The sequence below is a fragment of the Bos javanicus genome, chromosome 19 (genome assembly GCF_032452875.1).
Source record: "Bos javanicus breed banteng chromosome 19, ARS-OSU_banteng_1.0, whole genome shotgun sequence".
Taxonomy (NCBI): Eukaryota; Metazoa; Chordata; class Mammalia; order Artiodactyla; family Bovidae; genus Bos; species Bos javanicus.
In genome coordinates, this window is record NC_083886.1 from 61,185,328 (window position 1) to 61,209,881 (window position 24,554).

Consider the following 24,554-nt stretch of genomic DNA (forward strand, 5'->3'; position numbering starts at 1 on the left):
TCACACATTAACTTTGAAATTTGGTGGCTACAGCATTATAATCATCATCGGCAGGTTGGAGCTTCATCTACTCATTAGCTTGGTACACAGGGTGGCTCAGGGGTAAAGAACTCACCTGCAATGCAGGAGATGTGGGCTCAATCCCCAGGTTGGGAAGATCCCTGGGAAACAGAAATGACCACCCACTTCAGTATCCTAGCCTGGGAAATCCCGGGGACAGAGGAGCCTGGTGGGCTACAGTCCATAGAGTTGCAAAGAGTTGGATGTGACTGTGTAACTAACCAGCAACAAGGAAAGGCTATTAAAGATGGAGCATCACCCCCTTCCTGCCTCCTTTCATCCCTTCAGAAGTCCTGCCCTGATGGGTGATCCCCCTGTTGGGTCCCTGTCATCACAAGCTGTCCATCATCGGCTCCTGCTGCCCCTGCAGAAGCGCAGGGCGCACACTGGCAGTTCTGCTAACAGAAGCTGTTAACAAAGATCCCATGACCCTGCGCTCTTTAAAGGTGTTTTAAATTCCATCCTTTGATGCCCTTTGCCCTTTGATGGGATAATATCAGCCCCTGATCTCAAACCAGTGGGCTAGAATAGATGAGCCCCTGATGGTGGAATCACCCTGCCTTGGTGGAGAGGTGCTTTGAACTCAGAATTTATTTATTAAAAAAAAAAAAAAAAACATAAAAACATCATTCTCTCCACTGACGCTGAATTCCCAAAAAGGGCTGTGTTCCCTGGTTGTCTTTATGACTCGTGAAATGCCTTCCCACTGGCCGTCCCAGCTACAGTCTATAACACTCTGGGAGAGGTTCAGACAGGTGGACCAGCTTCGAGAAGGAGTCCCTTTTATCCTGCTGGACTATAACATATCCACAACTATAACAGAGTAAGTAGGATTAAGGAAAACAGTAAAGAATTTTCAAAATAGGAGGCCCCAGAACCATTATTGTCTGTCGTCACATTAGCCCTCAATAAGACCACAAAACCAGACAGTAAAAGCTAGGAGCCTGTGGCTCTCTCCTAACCATGGGAGACGAGAAAACAGAGAGGGAGTGGTTATGTTTTCTTTTTCCTCCTTTAGGGAGCTCCCTCCTCGTGAAGTCAGCCTTTCCCTGCTCAGCCCCACTTGTGACCGCTGCACAGCAGCGCTGCTGTCTCTTCTAGGCACCGTGCGCTTTGTCACGGACACCATCCATTTAGCGTGGTTAGACCGTCTTTGCCAATCCCCTCCCACGTTCAGAGAAGAGGCATTTCATGATGGGGTGTGAGTGTGTGTGTGAGAGAGAGAGAGAAAGGGAGAGAGAGACAGAGACAAGGAGAGAGACAGACATAGAAAGAGATGGAGAGGGAGAAAGACAAGGAGAAGCAGAGAGAGACCAAAACAAAGGTTGACAAGGAGAGAGAGAGAGAGAAACACAGAAAGAGACAGGGAGAGAGAGACACAGATAGAGAGCAAGAGACAGAGAGAGGTGGAGAGAGAGAGATGATAAAGCAGACTGTGGCCAGGATCCCATTTAAGCTTACACCGTGCGGGACTCTCATGCACAAAGGCACTCAGTCTCCCAGTCTGATTAGCATCCCCCATCACTGCTTGTGAAAATCAGTGGGCAAGGGAGATTCTCACATTATCGCCCCATGGGAAGTAACTTTTGCACAAAGGCAGACCCTCGTGTTTGAACTAGGATCCCCCTTCCACTGGCACCGTCTTTAGCCCAGACCTCATACTGTACTGGGTGGACCCAACCCAAGCCTATCCAGACAGACAAAGGATTGTAGAAGTAGAAATGGCCTCAGGCACTTTCTTCCAATCACTTCACTTTGCAGATAAAGGAACTGTGACCCAGTGAGAAGAAACCACTTGTTGAAGAATACCCAGCTGATAATAGCAGAACAGCAGACTAGCCTAGGTCTCCTCATCTACATCTTTCAATAGCTGCTTCTAACGGGTAACCTCAGGCATCCTCCAAAAACTGTTCTGAAGAGGACAAGGGATGCCCTGAATCACTGACATAAGAGTATCGATTTTCCCAGTAGCATCAAATTCTCTGTGATATTTAACTTATCTGCTTTCCAGGGGGTGGCTCAGTGGTAAAGAACCCACCTGCCAATGCAGGAGACACGGGTTCCATCCCTGGGTGGAGAAAATTCCCCTGGAGAAGGGAATGGCAAGCCAGTCCAGTATTCTTGCCTGGAAAATCCCATGAACATAGGAGCTTGGTGGGCTACAGTCCGTGGGGTCCCACAGAGTCGGACACGACTGAAGTGGCTGAGCAACAACAGCAAACAATATAACAGCTCCACTCATGTGCAGAGCAATCCCATTCGGTTGAGACAAAGCCCAGATGTGTGTTCAGTGGTAAGAGAGCTGGAATTCCAAGATGGAAGCATCGTTTTCTAGGACCCACGGGGGGTCACCCCTGTGCTTTGATTCACAACGTGGGTCTACCTAGTTTTCAGTTACTTCTTCTTGTGGGTTGACTGGTTTTCACTGGGGCAACGTGGACAAGTGTTTTTTTTTTTAGAAATGAAAAAAAAAAAAATGTGGAGGAGATTACAATGCAAATGAGAAGCAAATGAGAGAAAGATCCAGGCCTCAGCGCAGGCTCCTCTGTGGCTCCCGGGCAGTGCCGCTGCCATGCTGGTTGCCTGACACATAATTAGGCTTGATATTGGAAGCCCACGTCTGCAGCTCTCACTTACCACATTTCCTGTATATTACTAAACATTTCAAACTGAGACAGAGAGAAAGCAGGAGAAAGTGATTTCCACTGGCAAAAAGGCTCACATTTCTTCTGTCTTGTAAAACAAAAGAGGAAAAATAATGGTAAATTGCTCCTCTGATGACTTTTTCTTTTTTCTTTTTTTAAACCACCACTGCTCCTCTCTCATCCTATTTTAAATAAAACCTGATGATGCAAAAGGCTGTTTGGCTTCTGACTCTGCAGTCCATCAGCTTGCAATGGAAATGTTTTCTTATTTTTATTTTTTTTTTAAATGGCTACATATTAAAAGCAAACCAGCCTTTGCCAGCTTTGGATAAAAGGCTATTTATTTTCAACCAATTTGATAGCTGCAGTTTTCAGTAATTGAATTTTCTGTGGTCAGAAAAGCAGTAATCTTAGAAACCAAATAAATATTTTTTAATAAAATGGAACACTGAGAAACCCTATAATAATGTCAAAAATGTAGCCACTTATGGATGGATAAATATTTTAAGAAATTTACATTTCACCCAAAGCTTTATGCTTCTAGCTTCCCTGGAGAGTTTGAAGAGCGTAACATTTTGCTTTAGGAATGGAACAACGTGGGGCTTGCATGAAATATACACGCCCCATAGAAACCTTTCTGGTTGTTAGGCTCTCATAAGCTGGTAGCTTTATCAGTGTTTCTAGCAAACAGTCTATACCAGGATTTCTCTTTCTTGACATTGCTGATATTCGGAGCTAGATGACCTGTTGTGGGGAGGTGGGGAGCTGCCCTGTGCACCCAGGATGTTTACAGCATCTCTGGTCCCCACGCCTAGCAGCATCTTCGCCCATGTCCCCACCTGGTTACGGCAACTAAAAATGTGTCCAGACATTGAGAGTCGTGTCCTGGTCTAGGGTGCAAAATCAATGACACTCGGTACATACTTGAGTGACTCTTGTAAGTGTCTGGAACCTTGACTGCTCTCACTAGTTCAGCTTATGTTGTTTTGATTTATAAAGAATACCTATAAAGAATTGTGTGGTTCAAGAAAGCATTTTAATAGATTACAAATGTGAGTTGATAAAGAGAAGGAGTAGTTCAGACTTAGCTCAGAGGGATGGTTCTATGTGCTGGTGTATCGGCTTCTAATCTTGACTCCTCCATAACTTCTGCCACAGAACGTAGGCAGTTACTGTCTCTAGATAATTATCGTTTCTCTGGTTGTTTCGCTTTTTCCTACTTTAGACTACAAATAATAGCTATGTTGAAATTTTTCACTACATGCATTATATTGTATTGAATGACCAGTGAGATTCAGTGCTCACATGTAAACTGAATCATGTCTTGCAAATGTGATTGTGAAAACACAAAAACTAAGGAAATTCTGGCGTCAGATTTCTTCATCTCCCAGTTCGTACTCAGGATTCTTCCTGAACCACTAAGTGCGGATTTTGTAATCTGTTCTTTAAAATGGTTGATGGGAAGAAGGAAAGCAGATCATTATGGGGTTGACAGTGGAAGAGAAGGTCAGAGAGAAATAGATGGCATACAGCTTCTTTTTTCCTCCCATCTGTCTGCTGAATACAACTGGGCTGAACTTTGTAAATTCCTTAATAATACATTCTTGTGGTTCCACGTTGTGACTGAAATGTCACGTGAGCAGAAGTCAGAGATCATGATATTAAATTATTAGCCCTGGTTCATAAAGAAAGTTAGAAATTCCTGTAGAAACATATCACAGACTGAAGGTTACCACAGAAACCGCTAGATAGGCCTCTTTCTGATATGAGAGCAGGCCGTAGTGATTCCCAGCAGCTTCCCAGTGCAGTAGGAATGATGCTGAGAAGGATGAAGACCTCAAAATTCCAAAACCAAAACCAAACAGCAGTGCTCAGCACAGGCCAAGGTGTGGATTGGACTGCAGCGAGCAGTTCCTGTTACCTTTCACCATGTTATTATCCATCCCTGCACGTTTAGGCAGATATGAGGCCAACTCCGACAATGGCCTACCTTGGTGAGTGTGTTTTTAATCTTTACTGGCATAAAACATGCAGCATTAATTTAAAATTCAGTGAATACATAAGCATGTCATAGACCTAATTTCACATGTCACAATTTTAAAAGTATAGATTTCCCCCCAAAGAGTTGCTTCCGTGGTGTTTTTTTGGAAACTTCCCCGAGGGAGTGGTCATGGTTTTGGAATAATTCCTAACGTGTACATTTGGCGCGAGGAGGGCAGGGAACAAACTCGTTTGGAGGAGTGGATCCAGGCCTGTCCTTTGCCCTGGAAATTTCTTTCATCCTCCTATGAATGCATTTGTTTTCACCGATTCGATCCATTATTCAATGAAATTAGTCCCAGTCTCATAATAAGTGCCTGTCCCTCCAGCCTGTCCCTTTCATGCGAGTGAAAACGAAAACCCAGGTGGTTTTCAACATGACACTAGGTGGAAATCAGTTATGAAATTACCTGTTTATTAATGATGTGTGAGGAGACTGACAGGCTAACGGCGGGCGCTGGCTGGAGCAGTGCTAATGTAGAAATAACAAGCCTATATTATGTGCAATATGTATTCTATAGAACTGTAACTCTCAGTCCCCGGGGACGCCATTGAAATCCAGATGTTTTATCTCAAGATTTTAATCCCAGAGAGTGAAGATTTTAAAGCGAAATCAAGCACAGTCCACATTGCTGTTGGGCCATACTTCCTCACTAGGGAGCCCACATGAGCAAACATGTAGGACCAGATGTGCAGAGGATTAGTGTCGTATCAGTTAATTAGCCAGACAGTGAAAAAAAGTCTGTCTGCAATTGCAAGAGTGGATGTGAGACACCCCACTAAGATGCATGTCGGAGGCTGCTCTACTGATTAGTGCCAAAGATGCTTTCTAAGTTTGGTAGTTACACAGGCAGATAAGAGCTGGTCTAAACTGGGGAGAAATGAGTCATTTTTATTTAAAATAAGGCATTTTTATAGGAAGTTTTTACACTTTTATCTAATAGTGATCTGGCCACAACACCATAACTAATACATTGAATAGATCCATGCAAGCCACTTTTTTTTTTCAAAGCAGGCAAAAATTTCTGTTGTTATTAGTAACAGGTAAAGTAAACCAATGACCCTCACAACTTGGGTGGGGAGAGGATTTTTTTTTTTTTTTCTTTTTCCCTTTGTGTAGTTTACAAAAGCAACTCATGGAGCAGATGGAGTGGAGGAATAGCAATGATCTGACGGTTCTGTATTCTTGCAAATTCTGTTGTTGTTCAGTTGTTCAGTCGTGTCCAACTTCTTGTGACCCTGTGGACTGCAGCACGCCAGGCTTCCCCGTCCTTCACCAGCTCGAGTTTGCTCAAACTCATTCCATTGAGTCAGTGATGCCATCCAACCATCTCATCTGCTGCTGCCCCCTTCTCCTCCTGTCCTCAATCTTTCCCAGCATCAGGGTCTTTTCCAATGTCTTGGCTCCTTGCATCAGGTGGCCAACGTATTGGAGCTTATTGCAAATAAATCCCACTACATAATAGGCAACCAGATAATTTATAATAATTTTAAATATGAAATGTCTCAACAACTGCATTTGTACAGATGAGCGTGTTGCCTGCTGCCATTTTCATAGGAATATGTTCTCTCCAGAGTCACCTCTCATTCTGGAGGTCAGTCCAAGCGGAGTGTATGTAACAGTCAGCAACTTCAGAGTCTGAATGTGGAAAGTAACCTGAAGTCACAGATGTCTGTAAGTCAGATAGCTTCTGGATGCTAAGAATCCACAGTCTAATATAAAATGGTGAGAGAATCAAGGACACAAGTGCTTTTACAAAAGAGAGAAAAAATATGACCTTTTTGATTCAGACTTCAAATTGTACCTTGGCAACTTCCCTGCACTTCAGGCATCTTCTGCATTGCCCAGAACTGGGTGCTGAGTGCCTAACTGGTAGGTGGGTGAGGCCGGGGGATTTAGCCAGGGTAGGCAGTGTGTCTGGTAGTGATTAAGGAAGCAAGTTGGGTTTTATGGTAGAAAAATCAGGCAGTGAAGCCACCCAGTACTGATTACCCGGCATCTCATTTCTAAAGAGGTGACGAGGTGGTGGAGGAAGCTTCCAACTCCAGCTCCGTGTGGCCCTCTCTGTTTCCCCATATGTCCCATTGGGCTTTTGATGTCCTGTGTGTGTGTATGTGAGCTGAGTTTCTCAGTTGTGTCCCACTCTGCCACCCCATGGACTGTAGCCCACCGGGCTCCTATGTCCATGGAATTTCTCAGGCAAAAATACTGAAGTGGGTTGCCATTTCCTTCTCCAGGGGATCTTCCCGACCCAGGGATGGAACTCACATCTCCTGCATCTCCTTCATTGACAGGCGGATTCTTTATCCCTGAGCTACTAGGGAAGCACTTGATTTTTTTGTCCTATTTTTGTCCTTTCCTAAACTCTCTCCTCTCCTCCACCCAAGCACTCACCGCATTATACTATTTAAACAGTTCCGCCTCTAGCTTGCTCTTTGGTCTTGATTTCTTATGGTTCTACCTTTAAACCAAGTGCCAGGCACTTACTCTAAACTGCGATTCACCTTCCAGTGCATGTGTTCATCTGGTATTTATCACACCTTTCTGAGGCTAGGATAATGCATATCAATAATTCACACTTTACAGAGAGACATTGAGGGCCAGAGAAGTAAAGCAAGTTGCTTCGCGCTGAAAACAGAGAAGAGCAGAGGGACTTGGACTCGAACCCCTGACTTCAGACCTTGTGCTGCTCATGCTGGCATACTGCTTCGTGAACAGGAAATAAAACGCTTTAGCTACCAGAGAAAGAAGGAAAACGTGCCTTGATTAGACACTGCGGTAAAGACGAAACTGTAGCCTTGAAATTTCAAAGCTAAGCTCTTGGAAGGAAGAGCATCCTGTTGTAAACAAATATTTTGATGATTGAAGCCAGCTTCTCATCTTGAAAACACTTTTTTTCAATTCAGGCTCAGTTTAATGGGAACTCCAGGACTGAAGATGAGGTGGTTAGATAGTGTCTCCAGCTCAATGGACATGAATTAGAGCAAACTCCAGGGGACAGTGGAGGACAGAGGAGCCTGGTGAGCTGCTGCCTGTGGGGTCACAGAGAGTCGGACCTGACTTAGCAACTGAACAGCAACAGGGCTGCTAAATCCTCAAAAAAGGGAAAACACACAAGGAAACCATGTTTCCAAAGGGGCTCTGGGGACTCGGGATACTTGTTGGAGCCTAAGGGCTGTATAAAAGCTACATGGTTATTTACATAAATTTCTTATAATTTCTGTCACAAATATACCCGTGCTGTTTTCCTGAATCTTTATTTAATAATGATTATAATACAATTAAGTTTATCTTCACCGCCTTGCTCTTTGGTGCCAAGCAGCCAGAGTCAGCAATACATTTTTTTTTTTTTCCTTTTCAATAAAAGCCTCAGAATGGAAATAACATATGACTGGGTGATGCTTACATTCACTGTAGTTCAAAAGCACTGACTCCCAAGTGGAAATGAAATGTGGATGATTGCGAGCAGAATTGAGTTATTCTTTCAGTTACGGTAAGCAGTGGCATCTATTTGTGTCCCCGTAATTTACGAGGATTTGAAATCCCAGGGGATGAGGATTTAACCAGGACACTGTCTTCTCCCATTTGTTGTTCAGTCACTCAGTCGTGTCTGACTCTTTGCGACCCCATGGACTGCAGCACGCCAGGCTTCCCTGGCCTTCACTGTCTCCCAGAGTTTACTCAAAATCATGTCCATGGAGTCAATGATGCCATCGAACCATTTCATCCTGTGTCGTCCCCTTCTCCTCCTGCCCTCATCCTTTCCCAGGATCAGAGTCTTTTCCAATGAGTCAGCTCTTCACATCAGGTGGCCAGAGTATTAGCACTTCAGCTTCAGCATCAGTCCTTCCAGTGAATATTCAGGGTTGATTCCCTTTAGGATTGACTGGTTTGATCTCATCAAACCAGATCAAGCCAGTCTTCTCCCATAGTTAGTTTCTGAAGAGATATTGTTCCTTCCTAGGAGCACCAGACTTAGAAATCCAAAGAGCGGACAAGATGACGAAACTAGACTCAGTCCAGGGAGTGCTCCTTGGCAGTGCTCATGCTTAGAACCCCGGTGTGAGGATGACTCCAGGCAAAAGCCATAAAATGCGGAATTCAGGGTCCAGTGTCACCAGTAATGACATGAGCCTTCTGGTCACAGTGCCTGCTTTTATTAGCTAAAGACTTTGCTGGATTTATGGGACGAATGTTCACTTGTGTTTTATCTACCACAAGATGCCTGGGTAGAACCTGATTCAGTTAACCTAATAAAAACAAAAACAACACCGAAAACAACAACCCCCCAAATCCCTAAGAGTTACTTTTAATTTTTTTCACTTTGTCCTCCTCCATGTAACCTCGCCCTTGGAGATTTCCCAGTCCTGCAAATGGTGAGAAAATTATATCTGTATTCCAGGCTAATATTCATTCATCTCTTTACCCACTGCCTAGATCTGAGCTAAGAGCTTCACAGACATTATTTACCCTCTTTAGTTTCTTGGATTCTTGGCCCCTGACTTTATGTGAAGCAAACCCCAGAACGCTTCCTCTCGGACCTGCGCTCTAGTCCATATGCATGCACTCTGTTCTCATTCCTGAGAAGCAGACATTAACCCCATCTCTGATCCAGTCACCGAAACCAGGAGGATGGAATCCATTCATTAGCTTAGATCAGTCAGGGCCCATCCTTGAAATTGAGATCAAGATCAGTTTCATCCGGAGCTTCCCTGATAGCTCAGTTGGTAAAGAATTTGCCTGCAATGCAGGAGACCCCTGGTTCAATTCCTGGGTCAGGAAGATCTGCTGGAGAAGGGATAAGCTACCCACTCCAGTATTCTTGGGCTTCCCTGGTGGCTCGGCTGGTAAAGAATCCGCCCGCAATGCAGCAGACCTGAGTTCGATCCCTGGGTCGGGAAGATCCCCTGGAGAAGAGAAAGGCTACCCACTCCAGTATTCTGGCCTAGAGAATTCCATGGACTCTATAGAACATGGGGTCGCAAAGAGTCGGACACGACTGAGCAACTTTCACTTTCAGTTCCATCCGAGTAGGATGGACTGAGGATTCCAGGGGTGATGAGGATGATTTTCTTTAAAAAAAAAAAAAAAAAACTACATTGGGACAAAGTAAATGGATGCTAAATTTCTGAAGTAACCTGTCCTCTCTGTGGTTTGAGTTCCTCCCTCTCCTTGTAGACTGTGAGCTTTCTCTGATTAGGAACTGTGTTCTTTCTATTGATATTCACATCATGTGACCACTAGCCGAGGAACTTTAGCAGGATAAGAGTTTACTGAAATATTTATCCACTTGTATTACAAATGTCTGCCACTCCCAATAGGCCCCAGCATGCCTCGACTTCTACCCGACATGCCTCTGTGTCTTAGCTTTTTGACTTGTTTATGGTTATCTTCCTCTCTTTTCCCCATCTGAGATGATTCTTGGTGTGTCTTTCTACCACGAAATTCTCAAGTGAGGAAAACAACTCATAACCAAGACTGCCTGACCTGGAAACTTTTAAGCATGCCTCCGTCAGCAAAGGCTATGCTGAAGAGCAGCGGCTTACAGCTGAAAAAGGCCTGCGGGGGGTGGGGTGGATGAGAGATTTCTGCCAAACCAGCCATTCACGTGTGCGGTGAAGACAGTGTCGGCGGCCTAACAGCCCATCAAAAATGTCCAGAGTCCAATCAGAAAATATTTGATTTGAGTTCCGAAGACTCAAACGCAGCTGGTTGGGATTTCCTTGTCTGCATTTTCTCCATCCCAGTTGCTACCGAAAACAATTTGCAATTCATTTGAGGATTCTTTACATCTGCCCTGAAGTATATGTGGCATTTAATTGAAAAACCACCAAATAAAGACTTCCGGGTGTGAAAGGAGCCCCCACCCCCCACACTGCCTGTGGTGCCCACATGGAGCGTTCTGCCTCCAAGGCTTTGCCCTAAGTGGATATCGATACATAAAGATCCCCAGTATTGAAAAATGACCCCTTCCACAATTCCTCAGGAAGAACTACAGGCCTCTGCTGGCCCCACGAGGAGGAGTTCCAGCCCGAATATTGTCTCCACCAAGCTACCAGTTGGCAGACACACTCACTTCTAAAATGAGAGATCTGACTCTTTTGGAAGATCAGAGTTTAGTTGAAGATCAGAAAGAAGAAAGAGAAGAAGGAGGTAGAGGAAGGAAAGGAGGGAAGGAGAATGGAAGGAAGAAAAATTCTCTGATGCTCTAAAATCATCTTGTATCTATCAAGTCACATCGGATGGGAAGGGATGTCTCAACAATATATTGAAAAGATACTCTAAATATTTAACTCTTCATCCCGACACCTGCATTAGGAGCCTCCCCAACCCCCATCCTATGTCTACCACTGCCAAAAAAATTGTAAAGGGAAAAGAGAAAAAACATTTTTCTTCCAAAAGCTACTGGATGGGTGACTCCGAGGGACAACCCCCCTCTCCCCAGCTTTGACTCTTAGTTTACAGGGGCACTTTTGCCATTGAAGCCACTGAGATAGATTACAGTGTATAAGATAACAAACTGCACCCCCTCCCCCAGTGTAGGGCTTACTTTTCAGTTTCTTCTTATGGACAAAAACTGTCTGTATCATGGAAGGGGAAGGGGGGAGGGTTGGGAGAGGAGGCTGGAAAAAACTAGCAAATGGGAAAAAAAAAAAAAAATTGGAGAGCCAGCCTGGCACCAAAAATATAATTTAGTGTGCAGGTATTTGATTTGATAGAAAACCTGCATTGATTTTAAAAAAATAGGTTCTTGACAAGGTCGTAATTCATTGAGAGAGGCCAAGCCCGCAGCTTAAGTTTGACGTCCCCCTCCAACCCAAACCATAACTGGTTTTAGGTGATCCCCTGTGAGGGTAGCATGTTGCAGCTGGCAAAAAAATAAACACTCCTGAGCCCTGTGCTAACAGAATTTTTTTTCTCCTTTTTCTTTTTTTTTTTTTTTTGATTTATGCCACGAGCTAAGGAAAACAGTTACATATTTGTGAGTCTCAGTTTTGTTTGGCCTTTGCAAGCTTGCCGGATTGGTGTCTTGCTGAGAGAGAAGGGACCCTGTAAAAGGCAGCAACAGGACCTGCGGGTAGCTGGGGAAAAGCAGAGGGCAGGGAGGTGGGTGGAGGGGAAGGGTGCCCGGAGAGACACAAGTAGCTGAAAGGTTTGATGTGCCAGGCGTTCCTCCAGGCACAGTCCCCTCCCTTTCTCTCTGCCTCTGGGTCATTTGAGAATCTCAACTCAAAGGCAGATGCCTTCAGGGCTGAAGATTCGTGAATGATTGTTGTTGTTTAGTGGCTAAGTCATGTCCAACTCTTTGTGACTCTATGGACTCTAGACCGCCAGGCTCCTCTGTCCATGGGATTCTCCAAGCAAGAATACTGGAGTGGATTGCCATTTCATCCTCCAGCGGATCTTCCCAAACCCAGGGATGGAACCCACATCTCCTGCATTGGCTGGCAGGTTCTTTACCACTGAGCCACCAGGGAAGTCCTGTGAATAATTAGCTGCCCTTGCTTCCCTATGCATCAGCATCCTTTTTTCTAAAGCTTGATAGACTGATAGTTTCCTCTTTCATTCTTTGCTGAATGTCAGAGTCCATTCAAGTTTGACAGACGCAGGTTGGGGGCCAGTCAGGAAGGTGTGTGCTGTGCCTTTTCTTCGGAGTTGCCTTTGTGGGTCAGACTCTCTCAGGCCAAGGAAAGCAGCTGTGCCAGGACAGGCCATGTCCCATCAGTGTCCTTCCCTGCCCGAAATACGGCATGCTTGGTCCTCATTTTGCAGAGAATGAGCTTGTAGGGAGTCTGCAAGCTCTGCAGGGTTGAATATCTTAAGGTGACCCAGCTCCTCAGAGAAGTTTCCTAGTTCCAGTTGTCATGTTCAGTGGGCTTTGCACCCTACCCCATGCCCTCCCCTCATTTAAAGAATTCAAAGAGTTAATGCATGTAATGAGGTATCTTGGATCTGATCCTGGGACAGAAGGAGCCCACAAATGGAAAAACTGGTGAAATCCAAGTCAAGTCTGAGTTTAATTAATAGTAACGTACCAGCGTTCGTTTCTTCGTTTTGACAAATTTCACAGTAACGTAAGATGATGACTGTACAGAAAAGTGGGCAGGATACCTCTGTGTTATATTTTCAGCTCTTCTATGAATCCCAAATTATGCCAAAATTAAAAACAAAACACACACACAAACTACTTTCTAGAAGAAACAGCTTCAGGAAAACCAAGCTTCCTGCCGCTTTCACCCCCGTTCCCACTGGAGTGTGTCCCCTAGACGGGGCACACTAGGCTCGTGCGGCCTGCTGCTGCCACCAGCAGCTGGAACGTCTTGCTTGTCCCCAGTGTAAACTGGGGGGTCAAAACGTGGGAGGGGGCTTCTCACAGGGCAGACAGACCCTCATGGGGCCGTGGAGAGAGGCACCACTCGCCTCACCAGCTTCATCCTTTTCATCTTTAGAGAAGAAAACTTGCGTTGTATAAGAAAATCCAAATTTACCCATGGGGAAATTAAGAACTTGCTTGCATGTCTTCATTTCTTACATGCCAGAAGATTAGCAATCATTAGCCATGCGTGCCTAGTCGCTAAGTCATGTCCGTGTCTGACTCTTTTGCGACCACATGGACTATAGCCCACCAGGCTCCTCTGTCTGTGGGATTTCCCAGGCAGGAATACTGGAGTGGGTTGTCATTTTCTTCTCCAGGGGATCTTCTCGACTCAGGCCTCGAACTCGCATCTCTAGCGTCTCCTGCACTGGCAAGCGGATTCTTTACCATGGAGCCACCTGGGAAGCCCCCTTTAGAACAAATCCTATCTCAGCCCCAATATTTCTTTAAAAAAAAAAAAAAAAAACAAGACAACTCCCCAGGCACAGACAGCTGCACTCCACAGAGCCAACTGCAGTCACAGCTCACCACCCGTCTATGTGCCAGGACCTCTCAATTACTTACATTATGACGTCATCCTGCTTTGTGTATGTACTTGTCACATTGCATAAATATACCCTCTTTAGCTGCTTCTTTAATCTGTTCTATCCACAGAGTGTATCACTAAAAAAAAAATGACTTCACATAAGACAAATTATTCCATAACAGTGCACAGAATCATTTGAATCACATTTAGTCTCCATGACAATATGAAAATATAAATGTCTGGTGTACAAAAAAGAAAAAAAAATGTGTCATGGTGGCATAAAAAAAAATGAAGTTAATTCAATATTTCAACCAGGCTTTTTTTTTTTTTTAAACCACTTTGTTATCATAAGTGCATGATGCAACTGTACTGCCTTTTAAAATACACACACAGACAGAGAAATGGATATTTTTTCCATCCTATTTGTCTCCTTTTCAGACACAACCACTGATTCACCAGTCACTGGCAGCAGCAGCAACAGCTCAGGCGCCTGCGAACTTGAGGATAATAAAATTCTAGTAGAACAGTGTGTTGAGTGTTTACTTTGGCTGCTCCATCCTCTCAAATCCCCGTTTTCAACTAATATTTTAAAATGTGGAGAGACATTAAAATGGAGATAAATTCAAGGCTCTTTCTGAAGGCGAGCGTCTCCTATGCTGTGGATTCTGCATTTGCGCCCTCTGCTACATTCGAATTCCCCTCTTTATGATGATTATGATGACATGAAAATTCAAGTCCCTGCCTGCCTTTTGGCAATGGGCAATCTTCCTCCAACATTTTGGCCACCTGATTCGAAGAGATGACTCATTTGAAAAGACCCTGATGCTGGGAAAGACTGAGGGTAGGAACAGAAGGGGGCGGCAGAGGATGAGATGCTTAGATGGCATCACCAACTCAACAGCCATGAGTTTGAGCAAACTCTGGGAGACAGTGAAGGACAGGGAGGCCTGGAATGCTACAGTCCTTGGGGTCGCAAAGAGTTGGACACAACTTAGCAACTGAACGACAACAACAGTTTTACTTTTAAGTAAAGGAGAAACTGGGGGTCAGATGTGCTTTTATAACTACTCCTGTCCCCTCCCTGACCTTTGTTATTGGGTCCTACAGAATAAATGGGATTAATTGGAGTTTATCACTGCTGTTTCATAGAATGTCATAATGAGTTCTCAAGTCCAGTGGTGAGCTGGACTCAGAGGTGGAGACGAACAGATTTCAGCTGTTTCCAGAACTGAGAAATGGATATTCACGACAGGTGTGGAGTCATAAAGAATGGGTCATGCTTGTGAAATGAGAGGAGAAGTGTGTCTGAGGCAGAGTGGGTGCTGGGAGGTTTTCAGGTAGAGTCGAACATAAGTGCAGATGGTTAGGTAAGATGTTGTTAGGATAAAAAACATCTTCACTGTCCAAAGTGGATCCCTTTAGAGAGTGAAGGCAAATATCAAATGCAAAGGTGAAGCTGATGAAAAATCAGGCAACCTGGGAAACGTGTCCACTGAAAGGACCTTGGATTTGATTTGCGCTGTGATGGGAAATCATGCCGGGTGTTCTGCTAGTTTCAAAGATTATGCTGCATATGTGGGCGTCCTCAGTCGTGTCTGACTCACTGCGACCCCGTGGACTGTAGCCCGCCAGACTCCTCTGTCCATGGGACTTCCCAGGTGTGAAAACTGGAGTGGGTGGCCCTTTCCTCCCCCAATGCTGTATATATCCAACAGAAATCCACGTATTTATGCACAGAAGTGTGTGTGCTGGCATGTGCATAGCCACACCGTTGGTAATAGTCCCAAGTTGAAAGCTACCAAAATCCTTTTGAAGAGTGAAACGGGTAAACCTACCATGTCAGGGACATTTGTCCAGTGAAATATCACACAGCAGTGAGACTGAGCAGATGATGACTATTAGCAAGAATGCAGGTGAATCTCAAAACTGTGATGTTTGAGCAAAACAAATCCAGTCAGAAAAATACTTACTGAATACTTCTATTTTCATGTTTTGGAATTGCAACTCCATGTTTATAAAGTATAAACAACACACAAAATCTTCTATGATCTTTCAGGTCAAGAAAAGTCAGTATATTTAGTGAAGATGATAAGTGGGGTCTTATTAATACACTAACTTTTGATCCAGCTGTTAGTTACGTGGGTGAGGTTAGTTACATGGGTGAGGTTAGTTTGTGGAAATTCTGAGCTGTTCGCCTGTGATGTATGAGCTGCTCTCTAGGCTGTACAAAGAGAGGCAAGCTATGCCTCCTACCATATAGAGAACAGGGTGAAGGGGGTTAAGACTTAGGTGGTTCCGGTTTTTACCCATTTATTTTGACTTCTTTCTGGGTGATATGCTTGATGTATAAGATACAGTTTATGCTGTGGCATGGTTTCTCAACCAGGCGCTGTTGTGCTGAGTAATTCCTTATTGGCGACTTGATGGGGGCTGCTGTGCATTGTGGGATATTCCGAAGCATCTCTGGCATCCATGCAGTAGAGGCCAGTAGCCGCCACATCTCCAGGCCTAACGGTCAAGTATGTCGCCCTGTATCACCAGATGTTCCTTGGGGAGTAAACTCTCCCTTAGCTCAGAGCCACTTAACTGAGGTGACAACAATCTCTGACACTTATTGAGAGCTTACTTCAATAAGGGGTTATGTTTTAGAATTGCAATTCCAAGTTTATAAAGTATAAACAACACAAAAAATCTTCTATGATCTTTTAGATCAAGAAAAGTCAGTATATGTAGTGAAGATGATAACTGGGGTTATCTGAGGTAAGGGGTTAACAGGGGCTTCCCAGGTGAAGCTAGTGGTAAAGAATCCACCTACCAATGCAGGAGACACAAGAGATACAGGTTCAATCCCTGAGTTGGGAAGATCCCATGGACAAAGAAATCACAACCCACTCCAGTATTCTTGCCTGGAAAATCCCATGGAGAGGGGAGCCTGGCGGGCTACAGTCTGTGGGGTCGCAGAGAGTAGGTTGTGACTGAGCACACACACACCCACACACACAAGGGGTGTATAATTATGAACTCATTTATTCTACCAGCATCCCTAAGAAGATGCTGTAATTTTCCCTTTTTTTCCAGCAGAGGAAACAGGTTAGACACTCTAGGCATCTTTCCCAAGGCATCATAACCAGCTAACAGGTGACCACACTGGGATTTATGCCCAGACAGTCCAGCTTTAGAGTGCGTGTGCTGGGCTACCCTGTCTGTTGGCCCCTTGACGCTACACCTGACACATGATAGATGCTGCACAGATCATGCTCCGACCAACAGGGAGCTGCCAGGGTCTTACCATTCCCATAGTGATGTGTCTTCAGGCCTTTCTATTCTTTAAAGTTACACAAAGTTAAGATTCATATTTTTCAAAAAGTACTACAAGACTCAAGCTTTAATAACCAAAGTAACAGTGTGACTCATGAGTTACACCTTCATAAAACTTCAAGAGCTCACAGAGACCAATGTGATTATGGGACAAATTATTTCATTTATTTAAACAGAGGGCAAATATACTTATATTTTACAGTTGCCTTGAGTTATATATAAAACTAGCTTCTGGCCCTTTAATTACAGACAAAGGCAGAACCGCTGGGAGAAACTGAGGCGTAAGTGCCATCCACACCTGGAAAGGCATCTGCAGGCTCCAGATTCAGTGGAAAGTTCCCCCCTTTGAAGCCCATTCCATTCCCTCCCCAACATGTGCTTCTTTAAGAAGTGTTTTTCTCTGTTGCCAACTAAATATGATCATCATGAATTCAAGAGAATCAGATATCAAAAAAGTGGCATTAAATAAGCAATATAAGCAGAATCGCGCTATTATCAGTCTCTAACGGAGAAGGCGATGGCACCCCACTCCAGTACTCTTGCCTGGAAAATCCCACGGGCGGAGGAGCCTGTTAGGCTGCAGTCCATGGGGTCGTGAAGAGTCGGACACGACTGAGCGACTTCACTTTCCCTTTTCACTTTCCTGCATTGGAGAAGGAAATGGCAACCCACTCCAGTGCTCTTGCCTGGAGAATCCCAGGGACGGGGAGCCTGGTGGGCTGCCGTCTATGGGGTCGCACAGAGTCGGACACAACTGAAGTGACTTAGCAGTAGCAGTAGCAGTCTCTAAGTCATGTCCAACTCTTTGCAACCCCATGGACTGTGGCCCGCCAGGCTCCTCTGTCCATGGGATTTCCCAGGCAAGAATACTGCAGTGGGTTGCCATTTCCTTCTCTGGGGATCTTCCCGACCCAGGGGTCAAACCTTTGTCTCCTGCATTGGGAGGCCAATTCTTTACCACTGAGCCACCAGGGGAGCTCATGAGTAGAATAACCAAGAACTAATATTGCTTCATTCTTATATTTGTCACAGACTCACTTCATCTGGGGAAATCTGGTCACGCTCCCGCTTACCAGGCCTCAGTGGCCATCCTGAGAGCCCCCGGGTCAGGAGAGCTGCTCTTCTGCCTCGACTGTAGTTTTCTTCGATGCTGTCTTCTCTGGGCAGGTGAATTTCACTTGAAATGTTGAAAAGTTAGTTGTTTTTGAATTTAAATGTATACTCAAATAGAAATGCTGCTATAAATTCTCTTTAGATTCTCGGGCCACCCAAAGCCACAAAAGAAAAGAGCAGAAGAAGGAAACGCTGTGAAACATGGGCGTGATCATACGCACACGTGTCTGTCTGTGTCACATGCAAAGACACACATGTAGGCATCACAGTTATGTATCCTTACTTTCGTTAGATCCTGTACAGAATTTTGAAAGCTGCAAGTCTGGAAAATTATGTTTTAAATCGTTTATTTGTGCAGTTTTTAAAGTTGATAGCATTCTTTTTTATTTTAAAAAAAATTTTTATTGAGAAATAATTGACAAATATCACTGTATATATTTAAAGTGTACAGGGTGATACTCTGATGCACATTGTGGAAAGATTACAAAGATCAAAATAATTAATATGTCCATCACCTTACATAGTTCTTTTTTTTTTTTTTTTTTGCATTTTTTGTTGGTATTCTTTTATTTGTAGAAGTTTAAATTCATCATTGAGGAAATATACGCCTTGGTGTTCAGAAAAGATGCTATAAAGACATTTTTGAATAAGTCCTGGTAAAGCCATAGTTATGCTCAGAGGGAGAGACTGGAAGCAATTCGAAGTTAAACTTTCTCTGATACTATAAACTTCATCTTTCTTGGAGGAAAACTTAAAACTCTGCGGGCAGGTCATTTTAGGAACTTCTGTGTCTTTCCCGGAGAAGAGGCAAGGTGGAGGGTGCCTCCTTTTGAGGTGAACCTTTTGACAGGGCTCTGGTTCAGAAGAGCAGCTGTCAAAGTGGGGGCCTCAGAGCAACATCTTTACATCATCTGGAAACTTGTTAGAATCTCAGGATCTTGGGCCTCCGTCCAGCATTTTCAGATGTCCAAGGATGAGCACGCACAGTGGAGTTTCAGAAGACCTGCACAGAGGATCTTCTGTGTGCTAGAGACTGGCCTATGGAGTCCAGCAACTGTCTTAGCTAGGATCATGTTAAGATTTTTTTTTCTTTTGATTTTACTTTGTTTATATGTTTTCTGTGTTCTGATACTTCTTATGCCTTCAGCTCAGTGGGGAGTTAAGGGCTGGACAAGTGGGTTGGTGGGGGGTTGTCCATGATTGAAAAAAGAGGTGCTTTTAGTGAACATTGTTGGTTCTGTTGTAACATCCATTTTCACTTTCTAACAGTTCCCAGACTCATCTTTGTTTACTTCTCCTCAACATAGTTAATGCATTCTGGATGAAACAGCCTATATCAGCTTTAGGGACACGGTCTCATTGGCTCAGCCTATCAGGATATATTATTACTTCACCATATCTATTGGTTTAAAGTTGGGTATTATCTTAGTCAGTCTGGGCTTCTATAACAGAATACCATAGACTGGGTGGCTTAAAAAACAACATAAATTAATTTATCACAGTACCAGAGGGCAGCAAGTCCGAGATCAAGACAGCAGCATGTTTGATATCTGGTGAGAGCACACTTTCTGGCTCACTGATAGTCTTCTTGCTGTGTCTTCACATGGCAGAAGTTGAGGGGAGCTCTCCAGGGTGTCTTCTGTAAGGGCACTAATCCCATTCATGAGGGGCCCACCCTCATGACCGCATCACCCTCAAAGGCACCACCTCCAAATACTGTTACAGTGGGGATTAGGTTTCCACATATGAGTTCTGTGGGGACACGTGCATTCATTCTGTAGCAGGCATGTGACTTAAGCCAAGCCATCAGGTCAAATCTTTGCACTGTTCTTTGGAATGCTGGGTCACACACTCTTTTTCCTTTTTAAAAAGTATGAGGAGACATGTGGTATTGTTACTGGCTGACTTGCATGACTGCAGTGTCAAGGGGAGTGGGCAGGGAGGAGAGTCAGACTTAGGAGGAATCTGACGCCCTGAGGTCAGAGGAAGACAGAAGAAATATGAACTTGATTCTGGTTCATCAGTCCTGAAACCCTCCTCGACATGGACTTCCTGGTACGGAAGCCAATAAATCCCCTTTGCTGTGTTTGAGGTGAATTTCCTGTGACTTGCAGCACGAGGAGTCTTAAGAGATACAGTTTTATTGCAGGAGTGGCATTACCATGATCAGGGCCATGCTTGAAATTCTAAGAGGCAACCGAAAAAGTGCACACCAGCCGCCTGACTCCAGGGAGCCGGACGACAGATTTGTGGGCTGCATAAGCATTTCTCAGAGAGATTATCAAGAACTTTTGGGGAGGGCCACTCAGTAAAAGACAAATTCCTGTGCTTGCGCAAAAAGAAAATCCAGATTGAAAAAAAAAAAAAAAAATTGAAAGGGTGTGTGATCTTTCAAAACTGGAGATATCTGGAAAAGTTGGGTCATATAATATGTGTGTTACCTTGATTATGGAGTACTTGGCACATGCAAGGGAATGAATCAGGCTTAAATTCATCTCATCCCCCAGATCCCCATGCCCCATTACAGCTTTAGCAACCCTGGAAAAAGGAGTGTTAGTGAGATTAACTAGTCCCTGCTGCTGCCGCGGGTCCCACGGCAGTAACCGATACCCATCGTCTCTTTCCTCCATTACCTCCTCTAGGCGTCTTTCCCCTTTTCTTGCATTTCTGCTGGTCTGGGGGGCAGCTTGCGTTGTGGGGTGACCCAGAATCTCATCCTCGAAGCTCTGAGCCTGGAGTTTGTAAGTGTGTCCGTGTGTTCTCAGTCATGTCTGACTCTTTGTGACCCCATGAACTATAGCTCACCAGGCTCCACTGTCCTTGGGATTTTCCAGTCACGAATACTGGAGTGGGTTGCTATTTCCTCTTCTCCAGGGGATCTTCCTGACCCAGGGATTGAACCCACATCTCCTGCATTGACAGGCAGATTCTTTACCACTGTGCTACCAGGGAAGCCCCTTGTTTGTAGACGCTTCACCATGTACAGTTAAAACTAGACATGAGAATACCATGAGAGGTCCAGTGGTAAATATATTCTTCCCAGACTGTGTCTCATAGCAATGGTTCAGTCTCCTCTTGGGAATGAGTCTCTGTGCCTGCAGTTTACTGCTGTGAAGATCCCCAAATTATATGTGACAGCTTTAGCTTAACTTTAGTGGAATTTTTACTGGGTTTCCTGCTGAGAATAGCTGCTCTGAAAACCAGGATGTCTAGATCATAGAGCCTGAAGTTGCAGGGGAGGGAGACATGCACCATCCGCACGAGTCACCAGGTGTGAGTGGGAATGGATACACCCCTATCTCTGCCTTTGGTTCCCAAACCCATGAGGACAGCACCAGCACTGAGCTGGTTCAGGACGTGTCCAAAATACACGCTCTCTTTCCGAGATGCCGCCAGATGGCTGGCTGACACACAGGAGGAATTTGACTCAGGCGGGGAGGGTGGACAATAGCCTTGGTCTCTGTCGCTAGCAGGTCAGACACCCACCAGCGGCATCCGTGGTGGAGGCACCCCCGGATGTTGAGCCTGTGCCCGGCCTCCAGCTCTGCAATCAGAGCGACTCTGTACTCGAGCCTGTTGCTGGAGCACTGGTTGTCTCATGGCATTGAGGCTGGCTGGCATCCACCAGCTGGATCATTCCTCTACCCTGGTTCTGTCTTCCCTGCAGTGGACATTGTTCTTTGCTCATCATGAATATGAGCTACAAAGGTCCTCACTCTTTGTGTGCATCCCCATTCATGCCTCTTCCCCAACACTGCTGTCCCCAGTCCTCCAGGGCCCCTTCCAGTCAGCCAAGACATTTCCCATTGCCCACAAGTCTATGTGTCTTCTGACCTGATGCTGTTTTTTCCTGTCCGTGAAAAGTGGATAACCAGGGGCACTGGCCAAAGTGCTGCCCACTGGGAGGTCTTTCCCTTCACTGCCGTGGGGTCACCTTTAAAGGACATCCTTCAGGGCCTCCCCTGAGCAGAGCTGTGGTCCATGGTACTGGCACCTACATACTCAGCCAATCCTCCTGCTCTTGTTTAGGGCTGTGATTTCATTCACAGAGATTTATCTTTTTATGAGCTGGGCAATATAGACTGTGAGCTCATTGGTAGATCTGAATCTGTGAGGCACCGGAAGGCCTGAATCGGATGGGTTTCTTCACGGGAGACTTGCTCTCATTGGTGTCCAGGAGTATTTGCTGAACTGGAGTCACAGCCCATCACGAATTCCAGATTCACTTTCTTCCTTTCTGTAACTGGTTCCAGGGCAGTGTTCCAGTCCACACTGTTTTGCAGTGTGAGGATCCCTCAGAAAACCCTCATTACCTTGACAGAAGAAGGAATGAATTTGAATTTCTAGAGCATCAATGACCTTTGATAGAAGGGAGATTTTTTTCATGAACAGCAATCACAGATTCTGATGTCTGAAACAGTCACTGATTTCTCTGCCACAGTGTATTGCTAGTCCACACTGAATGCTTTCTGTACATTTTCTCATTTAATCCTAACAAAACTCCCATGAAGTAACTGCTGTTGCCTTCCCTGACTTCAGATGAGAAAATGGGGACACAGAGACGTTACATAGCTGGCTAAATATCACACAGCTAGAAAATTGTAAACATAAACCCAGGCTTTAATCTCAGACATCCTGACTTCAGAGCCCAGGCCAAGCCACTGTACCACCCTGGTTTCCACAGCATTAGAACCTGAACAGATGTCCTGGGAAAGACACCAGAGCCTTAATACTCTTGACTGAGGGTGATATTATGCTATGCATTTAAGCAGGCTACCCTGGTGGCTCAGACAGTAAAGAATCTGCGCGTAATGTGGGAGACCTGGGTTTGATCTCTGGGCCAGGAAGTTCTTCTCCTGGAGAAGGGAATGTCTACCCACTCCAGTATTCTTGCCTGGAGAATTCCTTGGACAGAGGAGCCTGGCAGGCTACAGTCCTTAGGATCACAATGAGTCGGACACGACTGAGTGACTGACACTTTCGCTTTCATGCATTTAGCCTAATATTTGAACTTCTGTAGAGACTTCACTCTAACCCTGTATCCACTGCTCCTGGCACTTTCCCAGGGGGTTATTTTGGTATTTGAATTCTGAGGCCATTTTTCAACAGCAAACCTATTATTAATGCAAAGCATCCTTAACTGTGTCCTGTTTCTATCGTTTATCTTGTATTCTTACTGCAACCCACTTAAAAAGTATGGTATTCATCCATATTTCAAATCTTAAAAATAGCTACAAGGAAAAGAAAGAAACAAAAGCGTGAGGTGAAGAAAACAAACTAATTTAAACATGGCTCCTCAGATGACAAGTTGCTCATACTACATTCAAAAGAATCGTTTTGAACATGACATCTCCTCTGAGGAAACAGCATGGAGAACTCTCTTGCCCCGTTCTGAAATCATCAAGAACTCGGTGCTGGGAAATGCTCTAATCTCTCCACTAGGTTGGTATATCAGTTTTAATTGATAGCCTGTGCCAAAAAAGGTTTTTGGCACCGTTTCACCCTCACTCTTTGCCAAGAAACCGCTCCTCAGTGGATAACAATAAAAGGAGGTGGTTTACAATATAAAGTTCAGTATGAAAGGAAAGTTAATAAGAAGTAAAATACATTGAGTACACTTGGCTGAAGGAGCAGCGTGTCAAGCTACAGGAAGTCTTCTGCAGTGCTTTTATAACGTCTGTGGTCTGGAGTAAAACTGCTCATGAGGTGTCTCCTGCAGGCCCACCTCCCCCTCCACCTCCAACAGGACCCGTGCGTTTGCATTTCTTCCCACACGGTTTGATTCCTAGACTGGTGTTTGTATTCTACACTGTGAGCTTTCAACATGGTTTTATAGGATGGATGGACAGCTGGGGGCCAGGTGAACGGAACAACGCAAACAATTGTTAGGCCAGCACGACTTAACAACAAAAAGAAAGTGACACAGCCGTAAGAGTAACCAGGCCGAACCCAGGGCAGGTACTCCTCAGCCGTACGTACCCTGCCCATGACGCCCCCCCAGAAAAGAAAGAATACTCAGGCGTACGTACCCTGCCCACAATGACACCCCCCTAAAAAAGAAAGAGTACTCCTCAGCCGTACGTACCCTGCCCACAGCAACGCCCCCCTAAAAAAGAAAGAATACTCCTCAGCCGTACGTACCCTGCCCACAGCAATGCCCCCCTAAAAAAGAAAGAATCCTCAGCCATACGTACCCTGCCCACAACGACGCCCACCCAAAAAAGAAAGAATACTCAGCCATACGTACCCTGCCCACAATGACACCCCCCAAAAAAAGAAAGACTACTCCTCAGCCATACGTACCCTGCCCACAGCAACGCCCCCAAAAAAGAAAGAATACTCAGCATACATACCCTGCCCGCAGCAGCGCCCCCCAAAAAGAATACTCAGCCATACATACCCTGCCCACAACAACCTCCCCCTAAAAAGAAAGAATACTCCTCAGCCATACGTACCCTGCCCACAACGACGCCC

The 24,554-nt window shown here is 44.9% G+C and overlaps 1 long non-coding RNA gene across 1 annotated transcript in view; it reads left to right on the forward strand.

Moving 5' to 3' along the window:
* LOC133232957 (uncharacterized) overlaps positions 1-24,554 on the forward strand; it is a 95,956-nt gene that overhangs the window by 14,779 nt on the left and 56,623 nt on the right. The window contains exons 2-3 of the long non-coding RNA XR_009731538.1: positions 16,036-16,168; positions 18,000-18,134. This is a non-coding gene — a long non-coding RNA (uncharacterized LOC133232957). The remainder of the gene's footprint in view (positions 1-16,035; positions 16,169-17,999; positions 18,135-24,554) is intronic.